General features: G+C 39.6%; 1 long non-coding RNA gene across 1 annotated transcript in view; it reads right to left on the bottom strand.

Annotated features, from left to right (window-relative positions):
* The window catches only part of LOC113746718 (uncharacterized), a 196400-nt gene extending 182732 nt beyond the window's left edge, over positions 1-13668 (bottom strand). The window contains exons 1-2 of the long non-coding RNA XR_003463071.1: positions 13190-13668; positions 11635-11751 (exon numbers count right to left, since the gene is read on the bottom strand). This is a non-coding gene — a long non-coding RNA (uncharacterized LOC113746718). The remainder of the gene's footprint in view (positions 1-11634; positions 11752-13189) is intronic.
* Between the last annotated feature and the right edge of the window lie 350 nt (positions 13669-14018).

Below are 14018 nucleotides of genomic sequence, written 5' to 3'. Positions count from 1 at the left end.
CATGAAGCAATACAAGAGGCTATGTAATGTAAACTAAATAAGCACTACAACAATGAGATCTGAATATTTTTACACCATCAACATTTGCGCTATATCCTTTTCTTTCTCTCCTGCTACACAAGCAATTTTGTCCCCCATCCAAACTCACATGCTCACATTTCTACGTCTGTCTTGCCCGTCTTATTTGTGTCCATTTGTAACTATTTCACAAGAAAAAAATAAATATATATATATATTTTTACAAACCTGTCAACAGGCAGCTAAAATACTTGTGGGATTTTGATAAAAACTGTCAAATCCTGAAAAACAGTTAGAGTGTGATGTCAAGCAGCTTGAATGTTTAGGACTCTCTTTTTCAACATCCACATATCGCTGACTGTCCTCCACGTCGCGCAGATCGTTGTCGATCCACATGGCTTTTACCTTTTTTTTTTTTTTTTCAAGATACTGCCATGTGTCTGTTTCCTCGCCGGATGACAGCTCTACTCATTTGTAGCAGACACCTGTTGGTTTGTTTGGCCCGCTCAGTGTTGATGTGGAAGTGGGGGTGGTTGTATGATGATGCATTCAGTCTGCAATACAACTACAGGATATGGGACACACTGGGGGATTTGTCACTGCACTTGACTTATTAGAAATCGCTTTCACTCCTCAAAAATCTGAAAAAAAATCTGATCTGAGGATGAATAAAACGGAATAATGACGTCAAAACGAAATGTCAGTCCAGCCTAATTATGAGGCTGAAGGTCTATCACTGTAAAATGACACAAAGTATATGATAAGCCTTCCTCTGCCTCATTATGTTTCAGTCTTGTAACAAGCCCAGGAGCCTATGACGATGAGGAGTCCTTTAACTGATCTCTCCCCTCAGAGCTAACATTACATTTCAAGCTTCCATGCCACCAATTTGCGTTGAACTTATTGATTTAGAAATACAGTTTGAGCTTCAAAAAGTACATGAGCCGCATAAAGCTATATTCGAATTTTTGACTTGCACATCATCTTATGCACGTTACGTCCTTTAATTCCATGACAAATTATAACATCAGCTCTAACCCCGGCACAGATCAGAGATTAATACGATCATCGATATAGCACCATCGGCCAGTGGAAGATGCAGGTAAAGCAAATTCAGTGTCACATCCACTTCGCGGTAATGCGGGCATGACTGCGATCGTTAGGCGAGCTCTCCAGCAAAGGAATCCAATGCAACCGCTAATTTAAGAGAAACAAAAAAAAAAAAACTACAAAAAACAAAACAGGCAGCAACATGAAAAGTTTGTGTGGGTGTGTGTACGAGTGCAAGTGGTGTGTTGTAGAGGGTGGCGATGGGGGGTGGTGGGGTTACGCATTTAACAAATCTCTCCTCATCTACAATCAGTTTGCACCTATGGGGCTAATTAAAGGAATGATTGGACTTTGATCAAAAAGGAGGTTAGACCGTGTATCAGCCACACAATGAACTATGAGAGATGGTGAGAGGCCTAATTGCTGTGTCGAAGCAGTGAAAGAGCGGTGAAGCTCAAAGCGCGTTGTGGGAGGAAAAGGAGAAAAGGTTGTTGGTTGCATAAAGTACTGTATGAGTTTGTACGGTATACAGCATTCGTTCGGAGAATTATTCCCTCTTGGTTTGAGAATGATTTTTTTAATTTTTAAACTGTTTTAAACTATGCAATCATTATGTTTAGATGAGAACAATACTTTCCTCACACCCAATTAGTTTCCCCCTGCAAAGATTAGCGCCATGCGTCATTTCAACAACAGTGATAATATCGCGGTTACCACTTCTTTTACTGGCTGCAAGTATTCCGAGGGGCCTTGATTTTGACGAGTGAAGAGATGACAAGAACGTTCAACATCAGCGATGTTTGATTACGCTGACCACTCACCGAGAAGCACATGGGCAAGGCGACTGCCCTGAGTATGATTTTTTGAAGGAAAGCGAAGGAGCGATTGGCAGTTTTGAAAGGTGGAAATGTGCGCTCAGGCACAGTATTAAAGTTGAAAATCTATCGCCTGATTTGTTTAGCCGTGAAGATTTGGAATTCTTCATTTTCCGTGTGATTTTGCTGATTGGAAGAAGAGTTTTGATAACACGGTGCTGCTTTTTTTTGTGGAACACAGCTTTCGGTGTTTGTGTCGTCTATTCTCAAAACTGAGCCCGTTGTCTCCAACAATGCGCCTGAACAATGGAGAAGTAGTTGGCTGATTTAACTAACTTTATCTAACAAAGAGTCGTACAACGTGCACGCAAACCGGCAGGTCTCTAATTAATCCAGCTGAGCGTCGACTGTGATGTTTTTGTTGGCAACAAAAAAGAAAAGAAAAAAAAACATGCAATGCAAGTTTCACCTAGTTTACAAAGTGCTCTCGGGCATAATAAAAGTCTGAATATAACAAAATAATAATAATTTTGTTTAAACAGAGCGGAGAGAATTACAGCTCTGAAAAATAACTCAGATTCAAGTCTTTAGTCTGCACAGATTGACTCGAATATCTTGATTTAGTCTTACTACGGTAGTAGACAGTGTTCTTTCTCATCCCAACAGTGAACTGCACTGACAGACAACATCAATATTGCATGTTATGGATTGCAAAAATATAAAGATTTAAGTGTTTTATTCTTTGTTTTCCCACCCCGTGGGCAGCAGTCTTTGAGAATTATATTTACAGAATTTATTTCTAATGTTGCTATTAATCTGCTTCTGTGGTTAGTACCTTACTGGAAAGGAAAAATGGAGATGTTCAAACTTTTTAGGTGGAGGCAAGTTTAAGACTAGAAACACTGTGCACTCTCTGGCAATGTTGAGGAGGGGTGGTGGTTCTTGTTTCCATTCTGTGTGTGACCACACTGCAGCACAAAGCAGAGGGCAAAGGAGCACCGAGATGTCTGTATATAATAAGATAGTTCTGCAATGACTAAAACAACACTATCAAACTATGTATTCAGAGGAACTGCAGATGATCTTTACATATACAGTGACAGTGGACATTACAGTGACTGACAGTAACCCCTCCCCACCAGCTGCACAACTAACATGTTTAAAAGCTTCACTTCCTTTCGTGTCAGCCATCCTTTAAATGTCCTTGATGGGGAAATGGCATTACATGACAAAGAGGCAGCCATTCATCACGTATGCCCTCTCTTTAACGGAGGATTATTTGAACCGCAGTAAAAAATTTAACTCCAACAATGTCTGTGAGTTTAAAAAGCAAAGCAGTAGACAGTATTTCCATAGCAACAGTGGCAAAAATCCAGCACAGCGAAATCTCTGAGCTGTCAAAAGATTATTAAAGTATTTAAAAGGCTTTTCTTATACTACTCCCGAACAGGAAACCCGTGCATAACATGCTCCGCTGAATACATATTCAACCCGAGTTGGACCCTTCCATAATCCCTGGTTGTCAACGTTCAGAGACTCGGCATCTGTGTTTCCATACAAACCACAGAGTGACACAGAGTGAGTTCACCTCAGGTCAAAGTCAGTTTCAGATAATAGTTCAGTTTATACAGTACTTCATAACAGTTTTTTGTACTACAGAAAAACCTCATATCCCAAATAGAAACGTATGTTCAACACAGCATCAAACTAGGTCAAGACCAGAACTTTTTCAAGGCCAAACCTGCTGGCTTCAGTAGTAAAGGTATAATTATTTGATAGCTTACTTTCAGGTGTTTTTTTTAATAAGAAAAAAACTTTTATTTGACAAAAACAGCCAAACACAAGCTGCTCTACAAGAAATGAGCTCCCAATTAACAGGCGAGAACAGGCAAAAATCACATAAATAAAGGCTGATCAGATAAAAGAAAGTAGTAAACAACATAATTAAACACCAAATTGCCAAATTGTTGAGCAATTCATGCGGTATAAAAAGGTTTTAGGATTTTGAAATTACAAACTCTTTATTTTTTTTATATTTGCTGGCTCTAGCTTCTCAATTTCAAGGATGCTGCTTTTTCTTTTAAAAACACCGAGTTTGAATAAGTCACTTTTCGGTCTGTTATGACTGTCCTGTATTATTTTTAAAGCCCTCTTCAACAGAGGTGTGAAGCGATTTTGGCATAGTGCTCACTAAAACAGGATCATAAAACAGCCCGGAAAGATTTTTATCCTTTTACAAAACAAAAGAACCACGTAATTAAATCATTTTTTTGCCATTCGTGTATGCAGAAAAAATAAATAAATCACTGGCTCATTCAGAGGAATTTATTCAAAGCCCGTAGAACATAGCAACCCGTTTTTCTAGCCCATGTATTTTTATTGGGCATTTATAATACACATAAACATAACAGGTAAACAAAAAACCACCCCCTACCCCCTGGAGAAGACCCGCATGGAAAATATCACGGGAACTCCGCTATACATGAGACCGAATTTTAAGTTGGATTTGTTTTAGCAAGGTACTGTAAAAAAAAGGTTGCCAAGTTGCGTCAAAATGTTGGAGTCTGTCTTCTAGCAACCCGTTTTTCTAAATGCAGCCATGTTCATTTCTGAAAATGCACATACAAATCAATTAACTGAGATAATAACCAGCGTAATCATCATTAGTTGTTGCTGTATTTAATACCCAGAACTACCGCAGGTGTGGTGTCGAGCAGGCTGGTGGGAGCAGTGATGTAATGACTACACTATGCTCAGTCTTATGCCGAAGCCACAAACCATCCATGCCATGTGCATAAACACCATAATTACATATCCGGGGAGACACACCTGTACAGTATGTGACAGCAGTGACTCTTTCCATTCACACACTAAACTAAACTGTTGCACTCTATTAGCTTAATGAGTGGCCAAGTTTACCCGCACAGATTCATATAAACAAATGCTCTAATGCATCTGCTCCAGGTGGTGCCTACAAATATATCTGCCGCTCCATTATAGTCAGATTTCATTAATATTGTCAGGGTCGTTATTGATCCGATATCAGTTGAATCTGGGATGGTGGGAAAGAAAGCGAGAGAATTTCGAAGTGATCACGTGGCCGGCAACGTATCAATCACTCGAAGCCCTTGCGTGCGCGAGTAACGAGGCAAAGTGCTATATTCTCTCTTTTTGCTTGATGACCCCAATTTACCTCCGTCACCTCTTGTCCCTGCTGACTCCAACGAGGCTGAAAAGAAAGCCATGTTTTCAGGTTTTCATTTTGTCCATCAGCACTATTCTATTGCACGGGGTGGGGATGGAGGGAGAGGGGGTAGGTGGGGGTCCTGTTTACGGCTACCTCTTCCATCTTGATGTTCTATCCAGCACAGCAGGTTTGGCAGCACTACAGTGAGCACATTAGCGCCTCGGTTGTTAAGAAACTACATGTTATCTCCTCTTTGCTGACAGTTAGAGAGAGAGAGGGAGAAAGAGGGAGAGCAGTGGAATGTGTGTTGGCCCATTTTTACTGGACACCTATCATCAAGAAGCTTTTTGTTAGACTATAAAAAATGTACAACACATTGCACCATCTCCGGGTTGTAAAATCTGAACAGCACTCATTCCTCCTACAAAGATCACCGCAATAACAGGAGCCTGGACTGGTGATAGCTATGGTGTAGTTATACCTGCCCTCTTGACAAGGATGCTGTGCAGCGGCAAATATCAATTTTCTTTTGTCATTTTTTTTTTTTTTTACAGCAGTGTTGAGTTTATAGCAATGTTGAGCTCCCTTATTTCTAATAACAGAAGAGTTTCTGAAAGAGCCAAAGGGTTGATTGGTTTAAAAAAAAGAAAGAAAAGAAAAGCATTACCAGAACTGCATTAGCCATTCTAGTCATACATGCTCACATATCAAAACATTATGAGCTCCTGTCAGAGCAGGCAAGACGATAAATATTTTAGATTAAGAACTACAAGGCTCACTTAATAAATTGCTGGTTGTTGAAACCACTGTAATCGTAGAAAAGATTATTGATCAGACAAAGAACGCAGCTGTCAGGAGGGCCCAGACTACCAGGGTCCCTGAAGCTCCCGAATCTGTAAGTATGTGCCATTTATCAGGGGAGGGTCTGCCTCGTTCAGGGGTGGCTGTGGTTTGGAGGTAGAGCGGGTCGTCCACTAATTAGAAAATCAACGGTTCGATCCCCCTCCAGTCTGCATGTTGAAGCGTCCTTGGGCAAGAACTCCAAATTGCTGTGCCACTGGTGTGTAAATGTGTATGAATGGTTAGCTCCTCAAACTGATGAGCAGTTGGCAGCCAATGCTATCAGTGTATGAACATGGGTGAATGAGATACGTACTGTACGACTGTAAAGTCGGAAGACTAGAAAGGCGCTATACAAATACAGTGCATTCACCATTCCATTTATCTCAGTGCAACATGCCGTGCATTGGGTCCCTCAATAAGAAGGTCCTATCAAGGTTCTGAGAATACTTCAGGTTGATTTTCAAGATGTTTTTGTGGCATTCACAATAGGAACTTAACAGCCTCTTCAGCAGGACACAACACAATGCACGACCATCTAACTCTGTATCAGGCTGTAAACGGAGTATCTAACCTAACCTACAGCACTGTAGCGAATGCAGAACTCGACATTTTAGAGATACTGGTCACATAAACTACTCAAAGCGGCGACCTCCTTTGCTGGGAAATAAAAAAAACTCTAATTCCTTGAGCGGCCACTTGAGACAGGCTGCAAAGGTGAGTAAATCTCCATAAGTAGCCATATTAAAATGCCCAACTTCACAGCAAGACTGAACATGTTGACAGCCTGGTTCAGACAACGCTTTTGTAGCTAATTTCCCAATTCATGACAACTGTGAGGGGGGTCAAATATTTTTTTTTAACTCACCCGTTCAGATGATATTAAGGCCTAAAGTTGCTCATAATTAACAGTGTGACCACTTGATGACCCGTCTCAGGTCCGCCAATGATCCACATCTTTGCCGATATAGAGTAGAAGGGAGGCATTAAGGGAAGTACGTCCAACATGTCGGCAGCCAGTGGCGCATGTTTTCGGCTTCAAAAGTTTATGCTGTTTATACGGTCACTGTTTTTTATCCTAGAAGGGTTAGAACAGGAGAGATGCTCTCTAACATGACATTTTAAGTGGATGTCAGAACTGTCTGTGTCGATTAACCTAAAGAAGGTAAAACATTAGTGTTAAGATCTAATGTCAGTACAGTAAACTGAACGGTTCTTGCTTTGGCTAAGTGAAAGATTTCACATGAAATTCATACTTTTGTCAAAATCTCTATTGTCCCGTTTCCCCTACCGACCAAATGCAACCAATATAAAGGAGAGTACCATATTTACTTCCATGCAGGAATAGGACTTGAATTCTACTAGCCGTCCTTGTCCCTCCAGGTGATCAATGAGAAGTGGCGCAACCTTTAAAAAAGGTCAGACATCTCATAAGTCTTTACTTTTTGCATTCTTAAGATAAGAAAATATGCATGTTAGAGACATCTGCTGGGCTCAGTACCGGCAGAATCAGAGTCTAGAAGAAACTTAAATCAATTTGTGTACACCGATTCATGCAAATTGAGAATGACAACTCGATTTGTCATTTCTAATTTTTAATCAATTCGTCACTGTCAATTTCATCACAATAGCAAGGAAGGTGCCCTCTTTGGAGATTTTTAAGTTTCTTATTATATGTAGATATCAATTTCCTATATATGTTTATGATATAGTGTTGTTTTGCTTAAATGAAATTTAAATTTCCACACATTTTCTTACCGTATGCTTAAATTAATAATGAAAAAAAATCACAAGCGCTACACTTTGGTTTAGGGGCTTTATGCCTTATATCATATTATATTTTTTTAAGTATTTTCTTCAAACAAGATAAAGCGATGAGACAAAAGGCAAAGAAAAACATCCTGCAGAAAATCCCACAACAGAAAGAACAACTAAACAAAAGAATATTAAAAAAATAAAATAAATCAGAGTACACAAATGCAATGTAGCAAAGTGAGCTAAGAGAGAGGATTTAACAGATGTTGACTTTTTCCTGTCAGAATCCCTTGCTGTATTTTGCAAACAAAGACTATATGCTCTGCTTGGTTAACCTCAGTATCAAACACTGATAATCTCTGAAATGGATTCCAGGCTTAGCGGGCTGTTGTTGGCGGCAGCTCTGTGATGCAGTGATACGGCCCCGTGTTTTAGCTGAGCGTGTTTCCACTCCTGTCCTCTTATTGCCTTCGTCTCTGCTCAGACTGTGTAAACATTTCCCAAAAATCACACCCGAGTCCAACCTTTCACAGAGGGCACTCTAAAGATGCTACAGACTGCACTGGGCTTTAAATAAAATTGTGGAGGGTATGTCACTGAACTGAGTGAACTGATGGAGAGAGAGCGCAGGAGGGGGGCGGGTGTCTGAAGCTGGTGGCTGATGCGCTGTGCATTCATAAATATACCTAATGGCTTGTTTTATGAACAGCAGTGATTCATTCTTCTCTTTTTTTCCCCCGTTCTTTTCTTGAGACTGATTGGTTTTGAAAGATTGAGACGATAATGCTGTGAGATACAAATGAGGAAGCTGTGAAAAATCTCATTTGAAAAAGCAAGGGGGAAGCGTAGCCTTGTAAACAAAATTCTATTTCACATTGTTAAAAGGTAATTTGTCTCCATCGTGCCTGGCAGAGCCTTCATAAATAAAACAGTGCACATTGCAGGTGAGCACTCCTTTTTGTTTTTTCCTCCTCCACTTTTTTTTTTTGTTTTGTTTGCTCGACTGCTTGCATGCAAATTAGACATATAAAGTAAAACAGGAGATAAGAAGGGACAAAATTAATAGCAGGTAAAGCCAGCAGCTACACTATATGGTGACATTTTGCTTTGCAACACTTTTTTTTTTTGCATACAGTAATCATTTGTGAGGAGTGTAAAAGGCACAGAGTGATTCTCCATTAACTTGAGAATGCTGTAATTTTACTGTTCAATGAAAGAAGCAAGATTTTGTCTGCCATAAAATTACTTAGAACCAATTTGATGCCAGAAAATGCAATTTTGTAACAACTACCAGGAAGGGAAAAGAACTAAGCACCAACACTTGCAGGTCGCTCCTCTTGCACAACTTCATTTTCTGCAGAAAACAAACGTTGCTGTGGCAAAATCTTACTTTTCATACAAACATAAATACTTTAAAATCTATCTGATGGCTGTTGGTAGTTTTTAATCATATGGTTTCAAACAAGATCATTCAGAGTGACTGTTGAATGTTTTGCAGCCTTTAAATGGTATCGAGGATGTCTGAGTTTCGACCGTGACGCAGTCGCCGCACATCCCGACACTTTTCTCATCTCTATCCCAAACTCTCAGTTACAGGGTGGATCTCTGTTATATGCAGGCTTTTGACACATGCTGTCAGACTGGAAAACAAGTCTTTCTCAGGAAAAAAATAATAATACGCCTGCAAACATAACCAACTGGGTGCCTAGCAACAGTAATTTAGAGTGAATGGTCAGAAAACACAAACATATTGTCAAAAGGGTCTGTCAGGGAAAGAAAAAAGATTTGTAGGAAAGCTTTTTGGACAAGACCAACAAAGGATAGAGAATTTAGGAAAACCTGATTCCAGCAGAAAAACTGACTTTAAACACTGAAGATATTGTATCAATGTGAGGTCACCGATTAATGGATTAGACCTAACCCTCTCTTTATTCTCAACTATAATTAGGTACACATCTTATCCTTTACTATTTAAGACCAGATCATTGTTATTATCAGTATTATGATCATCATCATCATCATCATCATCATCATTATTAGTAGACAGGTAACTGGTATCAAATAATTGTCAGGCATAGAAAGTGCATTTTATTTGAAAGATAGGAATAAACTAGGGATGTTTTTTGATGTTTTTTTCCACATATTTAATGCGATTATCTTCAAATATATTTTCCTTTGAATGTTTTGTTTTCTAATCTTGAGCCATTAATCTCTCAGTCCCTGTTTAGAATTACGGGTGAGATTATATTACCAATTTAATTTGCAGTCTAAAGAAGATAAAAATTATATAATTAAAAAAATAGCAAAAAGGTTTAAACAGCAAGCAAACGTTTGCGTCAGAGCAATAAACTCGCAAAGTTGTGTCGTAAGACATTAGGAATACAAAAATCTGGATCAACCAAGCTCACCCTAGACATACATACTTTTGTTAGATGCACCTCGACTCATCGCATTGCAACAGATGCTACGAATGTGAAACACAGAGACTGATCATAATAAGTTAACGGTAGTGTTGGATTGCATAATAATGCTGAGATGTTAGTAGTCCCTCTCAGATAATAAAGTTGGCTGTTCTCCACAGTTCACAGTTAATGTTCTGCACGCGGAGCCAGGAGGAACAACATGTGATGATGTCTGCGTTTAAGCAAACACTCTCAGAGCATGTAACCTCACCCAGCTACAGTACCTCTGCTGGTAATGTCATTAAGAGAACATGTCACTAGGGGTGAATTTAAACTGATTATGTGTAAATAGAGTCAGATAATAGGAGGCATCAACAAGTGTTTTTCTACCCATGCAACGTGTGGAATAAACTATTAATGTAGCTCACATAATCTACCAATCTGGATACATGGAAATAAGTCCTTCTTGGTTTAGAGCAACAGGTTTGAGTTGGAGAGTTATCTAGTAGCTGAAATTCACGACTAAGAAATGCAATTCTGGCACATGTGGTGACACAAAAAGCTCCTCGACTTTTCAAATATTGTTCAAAATTGTGATTTTTTTTTGTGTGAAAAGACCAAACGATCAAACGCTCTGTGACTGTAAATGTGTACAACAAACCGCCACACAGGTATCAAAACCAAATATCACAGTGTGATATCGACTAAAGCATGGCACAGCATGTTCTGCAGAGTGATGTTTGCATGCTATATCTTATAGTTCATCTGTACAAATAAGACATGGAGCAGCCTGTAAACACACATCACAATTAAAGCACTCCATGTTGCCAACAAGGGTTCCATTAAACAAACTTAGCGGTCACATACAGATGAACATAATAATTTCTCTGTAAAATTAAAACAAATAATAATGTCCCATATCAAAACTAACTTACCTAACCTATTGAGTTTAAGTGAGTAAAGTTTATGATGCTGTACTTTGATGGTAAAGTCTGTAAGAACAGTATTTATGTTCATTAAAGCAAATTAGCGATGAATCACTCCCGTGCTTGAATCATACATCAGTAACAGCTTCAGTTTACACATGATCCATGATGATGAAGATACAGAGAAGTAGAGTAACGCACATTAGCATATTGTCGATAAAAAAACCATTCACAAATTATGTTTTCAGGGGGCTCATGTCTTATTAAGAGGAGTCAAGATGCCCCAGGCTCCTCTGTAGTTTACACTCTGCTGCAGCTGACAAACTGAAAATTTTTTATATATATATATATATATAAAAATAAAAAACGTTAATGCAGCCTCGGTCAGAAATACACACAGACTGACACAAGATAAACACAGCTATGCAACAGAAATTGGATTTGCATTAACTGTGCAAGCTGACAACTTGCTCTCAAACCAGCTACAGGCAACGACAACAGCAGCAGCAGGAGACACCACCTTAACTTATAATACTTCTAAACAATGCTCCTAAGTCTTATGAACTCAGCAGCAACTCAATAAAACAAAAAGCAGCAAACAACAGCAAGTGAATGACGACAAAACAAAAAAAAAATCTTACCTCCTCATGTCATGTTCTTATTTTCCTCTGAAAGGTCGGTTTCTCCAGGGGATTGCTTTTAATGTCTAGTTGCCGTTGGCTCTTGCAGAGTCTCCGGCTGCCTCTGTCGACTTTGACCTGGAGGTGTAACAATTATTGTGTAATTAGCACACAAACCATTAGCCAGGTACCCCAGGGACCTTTTGTAATAATGTAATATTTTTCACTGCAAGTGGACTGTAGGTACGTACCGTACCCACTTAAGTTAGCTTTGCTGTTACCCTTCTGTCTAATTTAACATCACAGAGCTAAAATCGTGCTTAATCTGTAATATTTACAGATATCTAAAGTTATCACAAATCTTACATTATACGACAATTAGTTCCATCCAAGCAATCAAATCTGGTCAACTAGACTCATTTACAATGACGGCACACCTTCTCGTGACTTCCATGGTGACATTGTAACCGGCGTATCTGGAGCAAAAACGAGTGGGCTGATTTTTATAAACAATAGCAAATTATCCAGTAAATGCTGATGAAAATATATAAATTGTTATACGCACTGTGAAATCAGAGGCGGGTGCTTTGGAAATGTTTTTATGCATGAAAAATAAATCAACCACAGTGGGTCTATTTAGACTATGACCTCCTGTTTTGATAATTAAAATCAATTTTCTTTAATTTTACAGTGCTGTTAGATCAACACCCTTATTGCAGGTGCTGCATTAAGGGTGTTGATCACATTAGAGATCACACAGTTTAGTGACCACAGAGAAAATGTCGTTTTTAAAAAGACTAAAGGCCAAAACATGCTGTGAACTTTGAAAATGGTTACATCTAATGTTTGGATCACATCCTCCATCAACTGTACGGTGAGTCACTGACAGCCCTACCTGCTTAAAAATACATGTTGTTCATGGAAAAATATTTTTTTTCAGCAAATATTTTAGTCACAACAAGACTCAGTTTAAAAGGTTTTGTGATTATATGTGTGGTATTTATTAAGTTTGGAAAATCCCACAAGTAGGCTAGAACTAAAACTTGTTTATGTTGCTAGAGTGTTACTAAGGGTCGGACTACTTGCTGAGTGTGTTTCATTATATAGAGGAGTCCACTGCGGTGACTGATTCCCAGGTATTAGTCATATGTATAGCAATAGAAACCGAGATAACATGAGCAAAACATGTTTGAGAGTAAATTCTCTCAAAATGTTTCATTTTGTTGGTAAGTGTATATTTGCAATATTACACCTGAGACCACATCACTGTCATGCCAATAATGACAGTAAAGCATACCTTCTCATGTAATATTGTTTAATTGATGCATCAAAACCATTTAACCACTGTCTTAGATAGAACATTAAACTGTAACAGGTATGGAATGAACCAAGTATCCTTTTACAGTCTTTATTCAGCAGACTATCACAGGTATACAGCAAACCAGAAGATGGGGATAGAGAAGTGGATCCAGGTGAGTATGGCAGGTAATGGATATGTGGAACTCATGAACAGACAATAGTCCAAAAGTTCAACAGGCTCAACGCGTATGATGAGGGGGAAATGGAGGAAACTCACTGCTGGTGAAACTCTGGCTGGACTATGGTTCAGATGAGGACTGGGTGAGGATCCGGACCTTGAAACAGAGTAAGCGAAAGTAGAACGGGCAAGGTGGGTCTCCTCTCAGAGCAGGAACAGGCTGAATGCCACCCAGCCACAGGCAGGCAATGCTCGGAGTCAGGGACGGAAGGCTGGTGGATTTACCGGGCAGAGACGTGTAGCAAAGGTCAGAGGCAAGTTGGGTCAATAGCAGGTAAGCAGTCCAGGAACAAGTGCTGGAGAGTCAGGCATGGGAGCAAAGACAATCCAGCAAAGAGTGAGACTGCTGAAGCTGCATATATACTGGCTTGATTGGAGATTGTGAGCAGGTGAGAGCAGCAGGTGGAAGCAGTTCAGCTGATGAGGGGTGTGGCTAAGCAGCAGTGCAGCCCTTGCACCCTTCTAAAATTAATCATTGTATTTGAATGACAAATGGCAAATGAGCTACCTTCTTCGACAAAACCATACGTGATGAACAGTTTAGAAGAAGAAGATGGGGAAATTCTTTTTTCACTCTATTTTTTTTTTTTTTTACATGCATTTTAACCCGGACACACACATGCAGTACAAGGGCATAGACATGCAAATATGGAGAGAGATGGTGGAGTGATGGGCAGCCAGCCAGACCAGTGCCCAGCGAGCAGTTGGGGGGGTCGGTGCCTTGCTCAAGGGCACCTCGGCAGTGCCCAGGAGGTGAACTGGCACCTCTCCAGCTACCAGTCCACCTTCCATATTTTTTGGTCCATGTGGGACTTGAACCGGACACCCTCCGGTTCCCAAGTCAAGTCCCTATGGACTGAGCTACTGC

This window comes from Larimichthys crocea, chromosome X (genome assembly GCF_000972845.2).
Source record: "Larimichthys crocea isolate SSNF chromosome X, L_crocea_2.0, whole genome shotgun sequence".
Taxonomy (NCBI): Eukaryota; Metazoa; Chordata; class Actinopteri; family Sciaenidae; genus Larimichthys; species Larimichthys crocea.
Note: the sequence above shows the minus strand (reverse complement) of the source record. Positions and strands in the feature narration are given on the sequence as shown.